Here is a 19,429-nt window from a genome sequence, read left to right as displayed (position 1 = left end):
ATTTGGATTCCTGTCTCTCTACGATGGCCTCTATTTCTTTTTTCATTTCCTTCTTATATGCCACTAATTTTTCCTCTACTTGTGTATCTATTTGTTTGTCTATGTTTGCCTGTGTTTCTTTAAGGATATTGTCTATTTCTTCTTTCTTTGCCTCCAATTGACTGGCCATCTCTTTGAAAGACTTGTTTATTTCCTCCTTATGAGCCTCAAATAATTGGGCAAGCATGGCTTTAAAATCATTTTCCTGTGTTTCTCCTGAATTGGAGTATCCATCGATTTTGGGGTTTGCTGGTGAAGTCATGATGTCCTGATTTATGTTGGAAGTGTTCTTTCGCCTACCCCTGGCCATTGGCTTATCTGAAACCATCCCTGTTTGTTTTTGGATTCTGCAGATCAAACTGGTGCTGTCTCTCTCTGGTGTCTGGAGAGTTCTTCAGGAAGCTGAGCACTCTCAGCGTGTGCTGAGGACTAGCTGTACCTGTGGGAGGAAAGTACGCAGGCGCAAATGGGGCAATTGCAAGCGTGTGTGCGCGCGCGCGTGTGTGTCTGTGTGTGTAAGTGTGCGTGGATGTTTCTCGAGGGACAGAGTGATGGCTAATGTTGAACCCTTGAGTGTGTGGGAGGGGCTCTGCACTGTATATGTCGCAGGCGCTAATGAAAATTGCAGCGCAATTTCTGGCATTAACTGCCTAACTCCTCAATTAGGCCCACAGGGCAGGAACTTCAATGTCCCTAGTGCCCCTCTGTTTCCCAAAGCGGGTATGTGGGTGGGAGGGGGGTTCGATGCCTGGCTTCTGATTTAGAAGGACCCAGGATCTGGGGAACTGCAGATTCTCAAGGGTGCACTCACTTACAGGCAGGTCACTTTGCAGAGATCTTGGTATCCGGGGCTCTCTGCTTTCTGGTTTGGCCCTGCTTCTTTGATGTGTTCTGCCAGTTCTGTGCTGCTGTCACTGCCAGGTTCTGAGGTCTTGCTGCAGCTGGAGATTTCAGGGTGGTCACTTCAGCAGGGATGGGGTAACCAGGCTCTCTGTTCTCTGGTTTGGCCCTGGTTAGTCTTAAACTGGAGGGCTGTGGTGCCCCGCCAGTTCAGTGCTGCTCTGCTGCCATGTCCAGCTGTAACTGGAGACTGGGTTGCTAGTCCCAGTGCTTTCTGGGAAGTCCTGGGATCTCTTCGTTGTGCTCTCCAAGCTTGGGAGGCCCAGCGCCTGGTGTGTCCAGGTTGTATGACGTTTCTGCCTGGTTTTGGTGAGTATATAGCGTATTCTCTGTCACTGTGGGATTGGGTGGGCCGTACCGTCAGTGATGGCGATCCTGCGGAGCTAGTATGGCGTCTAGCCGATTCGCGCCCTGGGAGGATGGTGCAGCCGCTGCGCGAATCTGGGACTCTGGGACACGTACTGCTGGCTTTTGTCTGCTGCTAAAGTGCTTGGGGCTCCGTCTCAGCGGTTGTATACCCCAGGCAGTTAGGTCTGCGCTGAGAAAGATGAGTCCGCTGTGCCGCTGTGCCGAGGAGGAAGGAGGTCTGGGGGAAGGGAGTGCAGCAAGAACAAAGGATCGTTTCTCTCCTTCCCCAAGCAAGTCTCCGGGTGACCGGAGGCCAAAGTTTTCACCTCCTGTGATGTTCCCTGTTGTTCAGAAAGCCTCGCTGTGGTTTTCCTGGGTTGGGGGTCCTTCCATTCTCCAACTCAGAAGATCCGGTATCCCACTGCTCAGAAACTGTGTGTGCTAGTCGCCATCTTGGCTCCCACCCCCCAGAGAATTCTTAATAGAGGAATATAGAATGGCAGAGAAACACTTAAAGAAATGCTCAACATCCTTAGTCATTAGGGAAATGCAAATCTAAATGACCCTGAGATTTCACCTTACACCCATTAGAATGGTTAAGATCAAAAACTCAAGTGACAGCATATGCTGGAGAGGATGTGGAGAAAGGGAAACCCTCCTCCATTGCTGTGGGAATGCAAACTTGTACAACCACTCTGGAAATCAATCTGGCACTTTTTTTCAGACAATTAGGAATAGTGCTTCCTCAATATCCAGCTATAACACTCCTAGGCATATATCCAAAATTTTTCAAGTATACAACAAGGGCATTTGTTCAACCATGTTCGTAGTAGCTTTATTTGTAATAAACCAAGCTGGAAACAGCTCAGATGTTCCGCATTTGAGGAGTGGATACAGAAATTGTGGTACATTTACACAATGGAATACTACTCAGCAATTAAAAACAAGGAAATCATGAAAATTTTAGGCAAATGGTGGGATCTAGAAAAGGTCATCCTGAGTGAGGTATCCCAGAAGCAGAGAGACACACATGGTATATACTCACTTATAAGTGGATATTAGACATATAAAAGTAGGATAATCATACTAAAATCTGTACTCCTAAGGAAGGTAATCAAGAAGGACCCTGGATAAGATCCTCAAGCTTCATGCAGAAAGGTGAAGGGTATGGACATTGGAAGGGAGATATTTTCCTCATGAGTTTTTCTTTTTATTTGTTCTTCTCTCATAAAATACATCCCAACCACAGCCTTCCCTCCCTCCAATTCTCAGGGTCCATCTCCCCATATCCTCTCTTCCTCAGACCCACAACTCTTCAGTTGCCTACAGAAAAGAGCAGGCCTCTTGTGATATCAACCAAACTTGGCAGAGACAAATAAGACTAGGACCAAACCCTTATTTCAATGCTGGACTAGGCTACTCAATAGGAGAAAAAGTTTTGTAAGAGCAGGCAAAAGAGTTAGAGACATCCACACTTCAACTATTAGGAGTCCAACATAACACCAAGCTATAGAACCATAACATACATTCTGAGAACCTAGCAGACCCATGCATGCTCTGGGATTGCTGTTTCAGTCTCTGTGAGCCTCTATAAGCCTGCTTATTTGATTCTGTGGACCATGTTCTTCTGGTGTCCTAGATCCTTCCGGCTCCCACTTCCTCCTCAAATGTTTTGGTGCTGGTGTCTAAATCTGCTCCCATCAGTTACCAGAGGAAACCTCTCTAATGATGGTTGAGCTAAAAACTGATCAATGATTTTTTTTTTTTTTCATTTTGGTCAGCCGTGTTTAGTTCTGCCCTAGGTCTCTGAGCCACCCAACTTCCAGTTTCTGACATCTAGGCACTATCCTACCTTGGCTTCCTCTTATGGCTTTGTTCTCAAGTTAGATCAGTCAAATTCCCACAGGCTCTGAGACACCATTGCCCCAGCATGTCTTACAGGCAGGAGAGGTATGAGTTGAAGGCTGGGTTGGTGTTTCACTCTCAAGTCTGGGAGCTTTTTCTGGTTGTAGAAGGCCCTTATCACCTTCCTAGGTTCCACATTCCCCCTAAGTTCCTCAATTCTAGTCATCTAGATTTTGTCTCATTTTTTATTTTAATTTTTGACAAGCTCATACATATGTACATTGTTTTTGTCATCATATTTGATCCTGATTACTTTCTCTTACCCCCTTTTTACTCCTTCTAACTTCTTTTGCCCTCCCCAACTAATTTTCATGCTGGTTTCATATCTTCTTTTATGTGTGTGACTCACTGAGTTTAATTAGATTTGCTTTCATGACAATGGGCAGGAGGTCTGTTACTGCATCTTGAGCAACTTATCAGACTACAGACTGAAAAAAATGACTGTCCCCCTCTCCAGCAGCCACTATTACAAACATATTCAGGTATATTGAAGCCTCACCAGCCCCTTGTGTCTCCATGATGGGTGTTGAGTGACCCAATTTTATGTATGACATTTTTGGGTGCTACAGCTACTTCGTGGTTGTTATTTCATTTCGTGCATTTTATAACACTCTGCATCCTCATGTTCTTGTATTCTTTCAGTGCCTTCAGGGAACTCCTTTGAGTCTTCTAAGGGGGTTATAGAGATATATTGTTAAGATTTATCACTTATATGCATTAATCGTGGCCTTCTGCAAATAAGTTTTTCTTATCAATGCTGAGAACAGTTCAAATTTCTGTATATACACATACCTACTAAAAGCCAGTTTGACCACATGTCCATTCTGCTAAACAATAGTAGTAGATACCTACCTCCTCCTCGGTCTGTGACATCCCCAGTCTCTGGCTTTTAGAACAGGTTTATAGTACCAGTCATGTATTGCCTCAAGGAGCAAGCAGGCTTCAAATCCAATCAGAAAGCAGATGAAAAAAAAAAAGTAGAGCTTTTAGCATTTGTAATGAAATCACTGTTTTTTCCTTTAAAAAGTTCTTGAAAATTTGTAGTCCTGATAATTTTACTAGGCTAAACAGAAAAAGGTTCATTTGTCTCCAAAATAGAAGACAGAACCTCTCTGCCAGAAGCCTGCATTCCACAAAATTATCATTATTTTTTTTTTATTTCAGAAAGGTCACAGCTGACAATAACATACTAACTTTTCAAACACAAAGTTGGCAAATGCATTAAGATTTCTCATTGGAAGTTTAGTGAATGTGTCTGTGTGTCTGTTTCTCTGTCTCTGTCTCTATTTTTGTGTATATATAATAAGCTATAACTCAATTATACTGTCATTGTAAAACTGCATTATTACAGGTATTTAAGTGTGTATTAAATTACTACTGAGTCTTAAGGCTCCTTGTAGGAACACGACTTCTCACTGGTGAAATCATTATTGATATTGAAGAATTCCTTTGCTAACTATTGCAAGCTAGTATTTTAATTCCCAAAGTGTTAGATTAACAGATGTAATTACATTTGTTACTGTAGTAACATTATATTTTCCCATAAATATTGAAAAAAAATTCATGTACTCATACCTCCAGGGAAAGAATATATTCTTAAGTATAGAAATGAAAAAACCATTATGCACTTATCATAACTCTGGAAGGAAGGATTCAATACAAGCTAGCACAAGTCATAGTTGAGTGTATATTGCTTATTGCTTTCACATCCAAGATAAAAAATTAAGTTTACCTTTCTTTTTTTTTCTCCTTTTATTGAAAATTTGTTCTTTTTTAAATTAAATTTTTATAAATTAATTATAGTTTATTTACTTTGTATCCCAGCTGTAGCCCCCATCCCTCATTTCCTACCAATCCCACCCTCCCTCCCTGCCCTTCTCTAAGTCCATTGATAGGGAAGGTCCTCCTCCCCTTCCATCTGACCCTAGCTTATCAGGTCTCTTCATGATTGGCTGCAGTGTCCTCCTCTATAGCCTAGCAGGGCTGCTCATCCCTCAGGTGAGGTGGGGAGGTCTAAGAGCCAGCACTGAGTTCATATCAGAGACAGTCCCTGTTCTTTTTACTAGGGTACCCACTTGGATACTGAGCTGCCATGGGCTACATCTGAGCAGAGGTTCTAGGTTATATGCGTGCATGATCTTTGGTTGGAGAATCAGTTTCAGAAAAGACCCTTGTGCCCAGATATATTTGGTCCTTGTGGAGCTCCTGTCCTCTCTAGGTCTTACTAACTCCCCCTTCTTTCATGTGATTCCCTGCAATCTGCCCAAGGTTTGGTTATGAGTCTTAGCATCTGCTTTGATACACTGCTAAGTAGAGTCTTTCAGAGGCCCTCTGTGGTAGGCTCCTGTACTGTTACTTGTTTTCTCCTACTTCCAATGTCCATCTCATTTGTCTTTTTGAGTGAGGATTGATCATCTTGCCCCGGCTCCTCCTTCTTGTTTAGCTTCTTTAGGTGTATCTATTTTAGTATGTTTATCCTTATAGGTCTATTATCCACTCATAAGTGAGTATATACTATGTGTGTCTTTCTGCTTCTGGGATAACTCAATCAGATGATCGCTCAACCATGTTCTTAGCAGCTTTATTTGTAATAGTCAGAACCTGAAAACAAACCAGATGTCCATCAATGGAGGAATGGATACAGAAATTGTGGTATTTTTACACAATGGAATACTACGCAGTAGTTATAAACAACAAAATCATGAAATTTGCAGGCAAATGGTGGGATTTATTCTTTTCTCACATTTTGTATCCTGATTATGTTTTTCCCTCTCTATACTCCACCAAGTGTTTCCCTACTTCCCCTCCCATTTAGATCCACCCTGCTTCTGTCTTTCATAAGAAAAAAAAATCATGCTCCTAAGAGATAATAATAAAATATAAGAAAATAAAATGTAATAAGATAAAATAAAAAAGTGTCATCTCAGGGTCCTACAAGCCAAACCACAAGACAGAAAAAAAATTCCATGAGATGGTAATCAGAGACCCATTCATTTGTACATTCAAGAATCCCTAGGAGGAGAGGAGGGAGGGGGCTAGAATCAGAATGTAAAGTAAATAAATAAAGTAATTAAAGAAAAAACAAACAAACACTAAACTTGAAGCCAGAATACACACACCTAGGATTTGGTGAAGACACCTTCAGGCCCTATACCTGTTGCTTCAGTCTCTGTCTTCACAATGACCTTTGATCATATTAATTTACAAGGTTTTGTTTCCTTGATTCCTCCATGCCCTCAGGATCTTACATCATTATTTTTTTCTTTGTTTTTAGTTTTTATCTCCATTTATTTTATACTCAATTTAGTATTCCTGTTCCATCAGTTTTTGTTTCTTCAGTTTCTTTTGGGATATTTTTTGCTTCTGTGCAACCTCCTCTTCTGGCTCTGGAACAATTTGTTCCTTTACAGTGAGGATCATCTCAAGGTGGAAGGGGGAGCTCCTTCCATGAGCTCTGTAAGTTCAGTGGTGCATCTTCGGTGCCTTGTTCACCTGGATATGTTCAATGTTACTAGAGAATATACATCTAAATCCTTAAGTTGAGCACTACTCTGCATTTTTAAGCATGTGAAGCAAAAGTTCAGCATTCTTTTTTTGGCTACTGATCTTGAGTCCAGCCCCACTGTTTGGCCTGGGCACACTTCTTGACTCCACTGGAGTGCTACACATTGCTTCTTTAAAGTGACATCTTTCAGATACTTGGTGGCTTTTCAAACATTCATACCCTTGTTGACCTGAGCAGTTTATTGGGTGTTCTAAAAGTGAACATGAAGATTTGAACTTTATTTGCATGATTTCTTATGGTTTTCTGGTCAAGAGAGTACAAATCCATCTTTACGTCTGGCTGCTTTCAGGAAGAGCAACATCTCACATTCTTTCTGCTTCTTCAGCTGGTTTCCCTGATCCCTGAGGGCAGGGATTTGTGCCACTTTGAGTGTTCCAAAGTCTGCTATCCTATGGATAATGTCTGGCTGTGGATCTCTGTGTTTGTTCCCTTCTGATACACGAAGCTTCTCTGATGATCTCTGAGCGAGGCACTGATCTGACTATAGTACAATAAAGTTAGGAATCATTTTATCACATCTACTTTATGTTGTTGTTTGCTTTGTTTTTGACCAGTAGTATTTGATAATAGTTTAGCTCCCTGGGCTATCTAGTCTCTGGTTCTTGGGTCACCCAAGAAGTGTCTGGTACTGGTTTCATCTCATGGAGTGGACCTTAAGTCAAATCAGATACTGATTAGTTACTCCCGTAAGTTTTGTGCTATCGGTCCCTAGCATATCTTGCAGGCAAGACATCATTGTAGATCAAAGGATTTGTGGCTGTCTTGGTGTTTACCTTTCTCTTTTTGTAGCAAGGGAAGTACCTTCATTCCTATACTAAAGATGATAAAACAAGAGTGAAGGCTCCATATAGGCACTAGCTTCACTACTCCAATTTCAAAGGGTTTTGTGGGTTGTTGTCTTAAGCAATGGGGCCTTGCTATCAATGTGTGAAGAGAAATTGTTATGCCCAAGTCTTGCAGACCCCAAAGACTACCAAGGAACCAATTCCAATGCAAATGCAATAGTGTCTTTTTATTACAAGCTCAAGCTCTGGCCCACACCCTTACAGATATAGCAGTTGAGTGCGGAGCCTCAAGCTCATGGGGAAGAGGGTTTTTATTTAGGGTTACATCAAAGTTCAGGGAATTTCAGCTTGGAGGTTGTATGACTGATTGACATTTAGCAAATATTGTGTGTATGGAGAAAATTGTTTGCCTGGGAGGCCAAGCCAAACAGTAATTGTTTTACTCATTCTATTGTAAAGAACACCTGAGTAAATTCCAGGTATTCTCTGATTAGCCATAGCTAGCGATGATGGTTAAATATTACTGGGTTTTCTCCAGGCTATTCCTTGGATAAGGACTCCATTGTCTTCTTCTTGGAATTGGTGACTTATGGCCTATTTACTGGGACTGGTGGCTTTTGGAGTGGGGGGAGTCAAGCCTGGTTCTTTCAAAATCTATAATACTGGCAACAGCTTGAGTTGCATAGGGGTTCCCATGTGACAATTTTGGCCAACAACTCAATTAGATGTAACCCAATACTGATATTGTTTTCTTTATTTGGACTCTGTCTTCCTGTTATTTGGTCATTTCATTTAGATCACCTTAGTGCATGTATATATTTTAGGAACTTTCTACTGTATTAGATTTATATACTACCCCTCAAATGCAGCTTACTTTCAGCTGTCTCCTATAATATTTATTTTCTCAACCCTGTCTCTTCTCTATATCCCCACTTGAACCTCCTGTTCTAGTCCCACTCATTCATCTATAATTATCTATTCTATTTTCCTTTCTTAATATGGCAAGGTCTATTTGTAACCTCTAGTACCTTGTTGTATACTTACCCTCTGTGGTTCTGTGAATTACTTTGATTAACACTGACTTTGCAGCTAATATTCACATATAAGCGAATGCATACCCTATTTGTATATTTGAGTCTGGGACACCTCACTCAGGATGATTTTACTAGTTTCATTCATTTGCCTGCAAATTTAATAATGTCATTTTTAAATGGCTAAGTAAATTGTATAAATAAACCATATTTTCTTTATTTATTCTTCTGTTAAGGGACGTCTAGGTTGTTTCCAATTTCTGACTTGGGAAATGGCTCAGCTGTTAAAGGCTAGGCTTATAACCACACACATACACACACACACACACACACACACACACACACACACACGTGATATATATATATATATATATATATATATATATATATATATATATACAACTTTTTATAACTTTTTAAATAACTTTTTAAATAAAAGTTTTTATTTAAACTTTTTAAATAAATAAATGGCATTAAAAGAGAAAAAGGGTCAGGTGGAGGAAGAAGAGGAGAAAGAAGGACATGGTGAGGAAGAAAGATTGTATGTCACCATACACCAAACAAGTGTGTGTTTTTTTTTTCTTTTTTGTTTTGTTTTTGTTGTTGTTTCTTCCTTAATGACAAGGAATATAACATTTACTGTTTTGGTTAGCTTTCTATGTCATGATAAAACACCATAACCAAAAGGAACTTTGGGAGTAAAGACTATATTTTAGCTTCCAGATATGCATCACAGCCATCACTTGGGGAAGCTGGGAATTCAAGCAGGGCAGAAACCTGAAGACAAAAACAGAAGAAAAGAACATAAAGGAGTGCTGTTTACTGGCTTGCTCTCCCTGGCTTTCTCAGTTTGCTTTTATAAATTGCCCAGGACCACCATCCCAAGGGTGGCACCGTCTGCAATGGGCTGGGCCCTCCCACATCAATAAGTAATAAAGAAAATACACTATAGATTTGCCCACAACCCAATATGGTAGGGGCATTTTCTCAATTGAGGTTTTTCTCTTCTGGAATGATTCTAGCCTATGTCATGTTGAAGTAAATGTAAATGTCAGATGTAGCTGTAACTTTGGAGGCTTACTGCTGAATAAGCTCCCCCTTTCTAGCTCCTTCTGAACTCTGGCTGGCTGGTTCAACTCAGCTGTTCTAGCTCAAGCTGACTGATTCAAACTGGCTTCTCTGAGCTATTGAATTACTCTGCTTGGCCTCATATCAACTCTAGAAATCTGTTCTAATGTTCTGACTTCTTCTCATTCTCTGGCTTGTTCTGTCTTCACCTGTCTCTAAACTGTTCTTTCTGCAATCTGCCGCTGTAAAACTGTCCCAGTAAAACTGCCTTTAAAATTAAAAAAGCGAACTGTCACCAACTGAACTGCCATGAACTCATTTCCTCTGTACTGCCTCTCAACTACTTTAAAATCACTGAATTGTCTCTCTCTCCCTTCACTGCTCTCTTAAGTCACATTTCTTTCCTGTCTGTTCTCATGAGAGTTAGGAGTAGCTTAGCTCTGATTCATTCTGTTAAATCTTTCTCTAATTTTAATTTTATTAATATATCTCTTGTTAGCTCCTCAATTAGACATCGATTTCGAACATGGTTGCTTCTTTCTACAAACTAACTGTTCCTACATTGTTTGGGATTAGAGGTATATACTATAGGTATGTATGTATTCCAGCCACATCATACTGCATTCCAGGGCATGTCTGTATTACAGCTGGATCGCATAGTTCCAGAATGTCTTTGGATGTGATCCCTTGCTAGAGCAGCCATGTTGCTGCATTAAAATTCCTCTACAGGTTGCCATAAGAATCAGGTAGTGCAGTTAATAAGAACAAACAGTGTCCAGGCACTATGGTAAATGTTGCCATTTGTTTAGTAATAACAAAATCTAAACTTAGAAAAGCTAAGCAGCTGCCCAAAGCTATTTACATGCATCCTGCCTGAGGACAATTCACAGTAGTTTTGTAAACGTCTGATGGCTTAGTTCTATGTTTAAAGGCGTCAAATTTTGAAATAAATGGGCAAAAGGAGCATGGGAAAAGATATATAAAGCTGTTTTGTCTCCAAGAGCAGTTCTGTCAAAGACAGAAGATTCTATCCATTATTCCTCTTCAGTACTTATTCTCACAGTTATTGTCTAGGCCTAGTTATTACTTTATTCATAGCCTCATTTTCAAATATACTACTTTCTACCCACTCCTCCTATTTTTCTAATGTATTTCTTTCAGCACCTGGACCTTTAGCCTTTAAAAAGTGTACATGACACTTACTCTTCAGACTTCATCAAATTATAACAGTTCCTCATAATTCTCAAGTGTTCACTTTATTATTTGCTAATGCAAATCCCATGATTCATTATCATCACTTCTTCACATATGCTCTCAAAAGGCTTTTATCTTTATTCTTCACATTCACAAATCAAAATGCAATTAAGATTCAATTCAATTCCTTACCTACATTTATCAGAATCAGTACAAGTTAAAATGGTTCAAAGATCATCCTGAGTGAGGTATCCCAAAAGCAAAAAGACACACATGGTTTATACTCACTTATAAGTGGATACTAGTCATATAATATAGGATAAAACTACAAAAATCTGTACACCTAAAGAAGCTGAACTAGAAGGAGGACTCTGGATAAGATGATCAATCCTCACTCAGAAAGTCAAATGGGATGGGCAGTGGAAGAAGGAGAAAACAGGAAACAGGACAGGGGCGTACCACAGAGGGCCTCCAAAAGACTCTTCCCAGCATTGTGTAAAAGCAGATACTGAGACTCATAACTAAATTTTGGGCAGAGTGCAGGGAAACTTAGGAAAGAAGGGGGAGTTAGTAAGACCTGGAGAGGACAGGAGCTCCACAAGTAGGGTAACAGAACCAGAAAATCTGGATTCAGGGAGTCTTTTCTGAGACTGATACTCCAACCAAAGACCATGGATATAACCTAGAACCCCTGCTCAGATGTAGGCCATGGCAGCACAGTATCCAAATGGGTTCCTTAGTAAAGGGAACAGAGACTATCTCTGACATGAACACAGTGACTAGCTCTTTGACTGCCTCCCCCTAATGGGGGAGCAGCCTTCTAGGCCACAGAGGAGGACATTACGCCATTTCTGATGAGACCTGATAAGGTAGGGTCAGATGGAAGGGGAGGAGGTCCTCCCCTAACCGTGGACTTGGAGAGGGGCATAGGAGGAGATGAAAGAGGGAGGGGGCTATAGCTGGGATACAAAATGAACAAACTGTAATTATCATAAAAAATAAAAATTTAATTAAAAAAGAAGCTATATAACTACATTTATTGACCTTATTGCAAATTGTTGGCCATGAATCTTATCTATGTCCTTTTAGTCCTACCTAAAAATCATACTAAATTTCTCTAGCCCAGTCATGTGCCCATTCTCTTTGGTGGCAATTTCATACCTTTTCTTCTTCAGATGTCTACTGTATCTTCTTGGTGTCACTTCAGTTAATTTCTTTACTGCTTAACTGAGAAATATAAAGAAAACTTCAACTTACAATGGGATATATTTCTCTTTATTCCAGTAGTCATGCATAGTTATGAAACCCCTAATGAATTAACAGATATTAAAAAAAAAACTCCTCAGTATCTATATCGCCAATGTAAAAATGGAATTGTGTGCCTTCTAATGAATATAAATAACACTATCTATATAATTCTTGAAAAATTTTGAATTGCTTATCAATCTGTTTGTTTATCTGTAAGAGACTATTTAAGTTACTTAGTTTTATTTATAGTGTTGTAATAAAATATTTTTGACAAAAATAAATTTAAAGGATAAAGGGTTTGTTTCAGCTTTTAATTCCACATTACAGTCCCAGTTTTTGGGAAAGTTACATACACAGTCAAGAACAGAGAGAAATGAATGCATTCACTCTTCCTTGCTTTTCAGCTCAATTTCTCCACTCTTTTTTTTTCAATGCTGTTAATTCAGGAACCTTGAACAATCATCTGACCTTGGGTAAAGCCAGCCCACTTTAAATAGCCTCTGGGTAGCCAACCTCAGCATGCCACGTGGGCAATGCAGATAGGTCCACATACATGGAAGCAAGCCAGATCCTCAGCCTTAGCCAAATGTGGAGTTGTTTGTGAAAGAGAGCACTCACCATCGGGAAGGTTATCTTCCATTAGGAATTGTGTTTCTTATAATGGTCCAAGTCTTCTTTTATCAATCAATTAATCAATTTATTAATTAATTAAGACAATCTTAGAAAATATGCTCACATATGAATCCCTCATTGGTACTCCTCTCTTTCCATAGTGATTTTAGACTGTGTCAACTTGAAAGTAAAAGTTAACCATCACATATGACTTAAGTAATTTATAAAAAGTAGAATTTAAATTCTCAGGTTTTGGAGGCTGGAAATACATTGTCAACATGTTTACATCAAGCAGTCTTTTTATACTAAGGCAGATGGCAGAAGATCAAGAGCTTTAAAGAAATGATTGATAGTTGCTGGGAGAGGAAGAATCAGTATTCTCTAAGAATGTGTTCTACATTGTAGACCCTGGTAAGTGATCACCCCCACCCCAGTAGAAGAGTATTTTGGCAGCACAAATTGGTCTGAAAGATTATAAAAATAGGACACAAAGTTGAGTAGTAGGGAAGGGGTGATTGCTCTGAAAAGAATTGGTGGAGCAGTTGCATTTGCTTAAAGCATGCTAATGAAACTCTACAACTCTAAAAGGAGAGAGAGAGAGAGAGAGAGAGAGAGAGAGAGAGAGAGAGAGAGAGAGCACTTTAAACACCAAGCCAACTATCTAGCTTAACCCTACTAATTCTGGCACCACATCTCACCACATGACTAGCTCTACCTCTCTGTGCCACTTTGGTCCATCCACTCACCTTCTTGTCTGTACCTCCTTTCTTCTTCTAGCAAACCATGCTCTTTCTTGGAGTTATGCTCTCAAATTCTTGCCCACCTATTACAACCATTAGGCAAGTGAGGAAGGACAAATATTTACAAAATATAAAACTGGTGATGGGTCACAGAAATAACAATATCAATATACTTACAAAGACACACCTTCGCACAGTGTACCCCAACTCCCCCACTGAAACACGTGCACACACACACACACACACACACACACAAGAAATGCAATCTAGAACAGCAAAATGTGAAAGAGAGATTGTGCAGAAAAATTAATTCATTTTCATAGTAGGTTATATAAAGTAAATGGATATAGAATCTATCAATCGAAAGTGAGTCAAGTCAGGTTGTGTGGCACTTGTAATCTCAGGATTTGGAAGGGAGAAGCAAGTTCAAGGTCAGCGTTGGCAGCATAGCAAAGTACAGCCTAGCTAGAGTTATGTAGCAAGATTGTATCTCCCAAAATAAAACAAACAAAGTGACTCAAGAGACAAATCAACAAATTGTAGCATATGGGTGGACCTTATCAATTGAACACTGACTGCATGTAAGAAGTTATCATTCCATTGCTATGGAACCCACTTGGATACTACGCTGTCATGGGCTACATCTGTGCAGGGGTTGTAGGTTATCTCCATGCATGTTCCTTGGTTGGAATATGAGTCCCTGGGGAAACCCCTGTGTTCAAATTTTCCAGTTCTGTTGCTCTCCTTGTGGGGTTCCTGTCCTCTCCAGATCTTACTATTTCCCACTTCTTACTTAAGATTCCATGCACTTTGCTCATCAGTTGGCCTTAAGTCTCAGTGTCTGCTTTGATAGTCTGCAGGGTAGAGGCTTTCAGAGGCCCTCTGTGGCAGGTTCCTAGGTTGTTTCCTGTTTTCTTCTTCTTCCTGAGGGGAGAGCAGCCTTACCAGGCCACAGAAGATGACGATGCAGCCATTCCTGATGGGATCTGATAGACTAAGATCAGAAGGAAGGAGAGGGGGACCTCCCCATCAGTGGACTTGGGAGGGGCAAGCGAGTAGAAGAGGAGGGAGGGTGGGATTGGGAGAGGAAGAGGGAGGGGCTTATGGGGGGATACAAAGTGAATAAACTGCAATTAATAAAAAATAAAAAAGAAGTTATCATTGTCCCTTCAGGGCTGGAAATGCTACCCTTAGGATCTTCAGAGTTTAAAGAATTAGAGGTAGAAACAACTAATCAAGTCTCAGATATATGACAAGACCTTTATCAATCCTTTGTTTTTCCTCTCCTGTTACCTCCTGTCTTAAATATAACTCTATAAAATTTAAGGCAAGCTTGGGATATATTATAGATGGTTTCACAACAACATAAAAACATTTTTTTTTAATTCTAATGAAATGAGGTCATTAGGGAGACCCAAGATGGTGACAATCAGCACACTCAATATCTGAAGAACACAGGAACCAAAACTCTGAAATTGGTGAGTGGAAGGGCAGCGAAAGCCAGAACATTGACATTGAGGCTTCCCAGATGAGAGAGGACAACCTGTGAGCTGAGATAATTTCGTCCGGGTAACCTGCTGACATCTCTGGAGACTGAGAGTGGTGAATATTCAATTCCCTTGCACTTCCCCTTGACAGGCCTCCCCCCTCAACAGAGGCAGCCCACAGTGTCTGCTGCTCCAAATATGGACCTCCCTGTTCTGTAACTGAAACAGCAGAGGCAGGCCTCCTAGCTGTGGGCAGCTGTGCAGGCTTCCAAGGGCCTGCCAGTGGACAACTGTACTGGCCTCCCAGGTCTGCAGTGGTGGTGGGCAGCTGTATGGGCCTCCAGGGCCTCTCAACTGGCAGCTACACCAGTCTCCCAGGTCTGTGGTGGTGGCTTCTGCATGCTCTGTGACTGAGACAACATAAGCTGCTACTCCAAGTAAGGAGTAGCTTACTTGTGTTTCCCTGGCCAGAGGACAAACAGTGGACACCACTGAGCTGACTGATCTCCAACATTCTCATTTGCTCCTGCAGGCATAAATCTGAGAGTAGAGAACAGGGGGAACACCTGTGCATTCCCATTAGGCTTGTGAGCAAGTGACTGTGCTTTCAAGTGAGTGCATGCAGAGCCCAAGATCCAGGGTCCCTCTATGCTAGTAGCCAGACATTGGATCCTTCCCACCCACAAAACCAATGTGGGCAACATAGAGATTCTTGGGACAGTGTTGTTCTGTGGGTCTACCAGTGGAGTCCAGGCAAACAATTCGTGGAGCCCAGATAAATCTGAATACCTGGGGGACAGTACTACAGGCCTGTAGACCACTGAGATATTCAGGGAACCTGTGAATGCACATTGCACCTCCAAACAGCGCCAGTACCCCTTCTTGTGCTTAAGCCCCATATTACAGTCATTTACACTCTCTAACACCTTATATCCTTTGAGGCATACTTCCACCCACATGCCCTTACTTGCTCACCTGCACTTGTGCCCCTGCTCCTGTGACCTTCCTATCTTAGCTACAGCTGAAACACAACACACACACTATCAAAACGGTGGTCCTCCCTCATCTTCCTTAAGAATACTCCAGACATCAGAGAAAGATGGACCCAGTCTGAAGTACAGACTCCAGGAACAAACACTAAAGGTTAAGGCTAGAGGCCAGCATAAGAACCCATCCAACAAAAACCAGGACATCATTGCCTCACCAGCAACCCTCAAAATTAATGGATATTTTAATTCATTGGAAACACAAGAAACTGATTTTACAGCTATGCCTATCCAGTTATTAGAGGAACATAAAGAGGAAACAAACAAATCTCTAAAAGAAATAGCCACACAAATGGAGTCAAATAAAGAGGAAATAAACAAGGCTCTCAAAGAAATACAGGAAACTACATCCAAACAAATAGAGGCACAAGTAGAGAAACAATTAGTGACATATAGAGACGAAACAAACAAAAATTAGAGGCCATCATGAAAGGACAGGAATGCACATTCAAACAGATAAAGGAAATGGTGCAAGACATGAAAACAGAATTAGAATCAACAAAGAAAACACAAACTGAGTAAACCCTGGAGCTGGAGAACTTAGAGAAAAGATCAGGGCCACAAAGGTAAGCATCACCAACAGAATACCAGAGATGGAAGAGAGAATCTGAGGTGCTGAAGATATACTTGCAGAAATTGATACATCTCTCAAAGAAAAAGGAAAATCAGAAAAGTTCCAAACACAAAACATCCAACAAATCAAGGACGCCATGAAAAGAGGACATTGAAGAATAATGAGAATAGATGAAAAAGAAGATCCCAGGCTCCAAGGTCCAGAAAACATATTTTCAAGAAAATCACAGAAGAAAATATTCACAACTTAAAGAGATGTCCACAAACATACAACAGGCCTATGGAATACCAAGTAGACTAGAACAGAAAGGAAATTCCCCCTGTTACCTAGTAGTCAAAACACTAAATCTAAAGAACAAAAAAAAGATATTAAAAGCAGCAAGGGAAAAAGGCCAAATAACATATAAATGTAGACCTATCAGAATCACACCAGACTTCTTAACAGAAACTATGAAAGGAAGAAGGGCCTGAGCAGATGTCATGCAGACTCTAAGGGACCACAGATGACAACCCAGACTACTATACCCAGCAAAGCTTTCAGTCAACATAGATGGAGAAAACAAAATATTCCATGACAAAACTTGACTTAAATAATATCTACACAACAACCCATCCCTACAGAAGATACTAGAAGGAAAACTCCAATCCAACAAAATCAAATACACCCAAAAAAACAGAGGACATAGATAACTTCACAAAAAAAAAAAAATTAAAAGAAAACAAGCATTGAAACACAGTAATGTCACCAACCACCAACTCCACAATAAAAGAAAGAAACATTTATTGGTCACTATTATATATCAATATCAACGAAATAAACTCTCCAATAAAAAACACAAACTAACCAAATGGTTGCATAAACAGGATCCAACATTCTGCTACATCCAAGAAACACACCCCTGCAACGAAGATAAATACTACCTCAGAGTAAAGGACAGGAAAATCTTTTTTCAAGCAAATGAACCCAGAAAACAAGCTGGGGTAGCTGTCCTAATATCTTATATAATAGACTTTCAACCAAAATTAATCAAAAAAGAGGAGGAGTGGCACTTCATTCTCATGAAAGGAAACATCTGAACATCTATGCCCCAAATACAAGAGCACCTACATCTGTAAAGGAAACATTATTAAACATTAAATCACACATCAATCCCAACACCTTAGTAGTGGAAGACTTCAACACTCCACTCTCAACAAGGGACAAATAATCTAGACAGAAGCTAAATAGGGTAATAACGACACTTACAGAGATCCTAAATAAAGTGGACCTAATAGATGTCTACAGAACTTTTCACCCAAACTCAAAAGAGTAAACCTTCTTTTCAGCAACTCATGGTATCTTTTCAAAAATTGACTATATATTCAGACACAAAGCAAGCCTCCACAGATACAAGAATATTGAAATAATCCCTTGTATCCTATCAGACAACCATGGCCAAAAACTAGACCTCAACAACAACAGAAATAACAAAAAGCCTACATACACATGGAAACTAAAGAACTCTCTAATCAGTTACAGCTTGGTCAGGAATGAAAGAAAAAAGAAATCAGAAACTTCCTAAAATTCAATGAAAATGAAGACACAACATGGCCAAACTTATAGGACACAAGGAAAGCAGTTCTAAGAAGAAAGTTCATAGAGCTAACTGACTCCAGAAAGAAACTGGAGACATCTCATACAAGCAACTTAATGGCACACCCAAAAGCCCTAGAAAAAAAAAAAAAGAAGCATACACACGTAAGAGAAGTAGATGATTGGAAATAAGAAAACTCATAGCTGAAATCAATGTATTAGAAACAAAGAAAATGATTTAAACAATCAATGAGACCAAGAGCTGTTTTTTTTTTTTTTGAGAAAATCAACAAGATAGACAAACTCTTTGCCAAACTAACTAAAAGGCAGAGAGAAACTATCCAAATCAGCAAAATCAGAAACAGAAAGAGGGAAATAACAACAGAAACTGAGGAAATCCAAACAATTATTAGGTCTTACTACAAAAGCATATATGCCACAAAATTTGAAAATTGAAATAAAATGGACAATTTTCTTGAATGATACCATTTTCCAAAATTAAATTAAGATCAGGTAAATAGATTGAATAATCCTATATTCCCCAAGCAGTCATCAAAAGTCTCCCTTCCAAACAAAGCCCAGGGATAGATGGTTTCATCGCAAAATTCTGTCAGACTTTCAAAGAAGAGCTAACTTCACTTCTCTTCAAGCTATTCCACAAAATTGAAACAGAAGGAACATTACCAAACTCATTCTATGAAGCCACAGTCGAGTTTATACCTAAACCACACAAAGACCCAACAAAAAAAGAGAACTTCAGATGTATCACTCTTACGAAAATTGATGCAAAAATACTGAATAAAATACTTGCAAACCGAATCCTAGAACACATAAAAATATCATCCACCATGACCAATTAGGCTTCTTCCCAGGCATGCAAGGGTGGTTCAATATGAGGAAATCCATCAATGTAATCCACCATATAAACAAACTGAAGCAGAAAAACCACATGATCATCTCCTTAGATGCTGAAAAAGCATTTGACGAAATCTAACACCCATTCATGTTTAAAGTCTTGGAGAGGTCAGGGATACAAGGCACATACCTAAACCTAGTAAAGCAACATACAGCAATCCTATAACCAAAATCAAACTCAATGGAGAGGAACTTAAATCAATCCCACTGAAATCAGGGACAAGGCAAAGCTGCCCACTCTTTCTGTATCTCTTCAACATAGTACTTGAAGTTCTAGCTAGAGCAATAAGACAACTATAGGAGATCAAGGGGATACAAATCAGAAAGGAAGAAGTCAAAGTGTCACTATTTGCAGATGACATGATAGTATACATGAGCAATCCCCAAAATTCTACCAGAG

General features: G+C 40.0%; 1 pseudogene; it reads right to left on the bottom strand.

The window, feature by feature from the left end:
- Positions 1–6,495: 6,495 nt before the first annotated feature.
- LOC110542311 (large ribosomal subunit protein uL22-like) lies at positions 6,496–6,995 on the bottom strand (annotated as a pseudogene).
- Positions 6,996–19,429: the final 12,434 nt, after the last annotated feature.

This window comes from Meriones unguiculatus, chromosome X (genome assembly GCF_030254825.1).
Source record: "Meriones unguiculatus strain TT.TT164.6M chromosome X, Bangor_MerUng_6.1, whole genome shotgun sequence".
NCBI classification, from domain to species: Eukaryota; Metazoa; Chordata; class Mammalia; order Rodentia; family Muridae; genus Meriones; species Meriones unguiculatus.
This window is presented reverse-complemented; position numbering and strand designations above follow the sequence as displayed.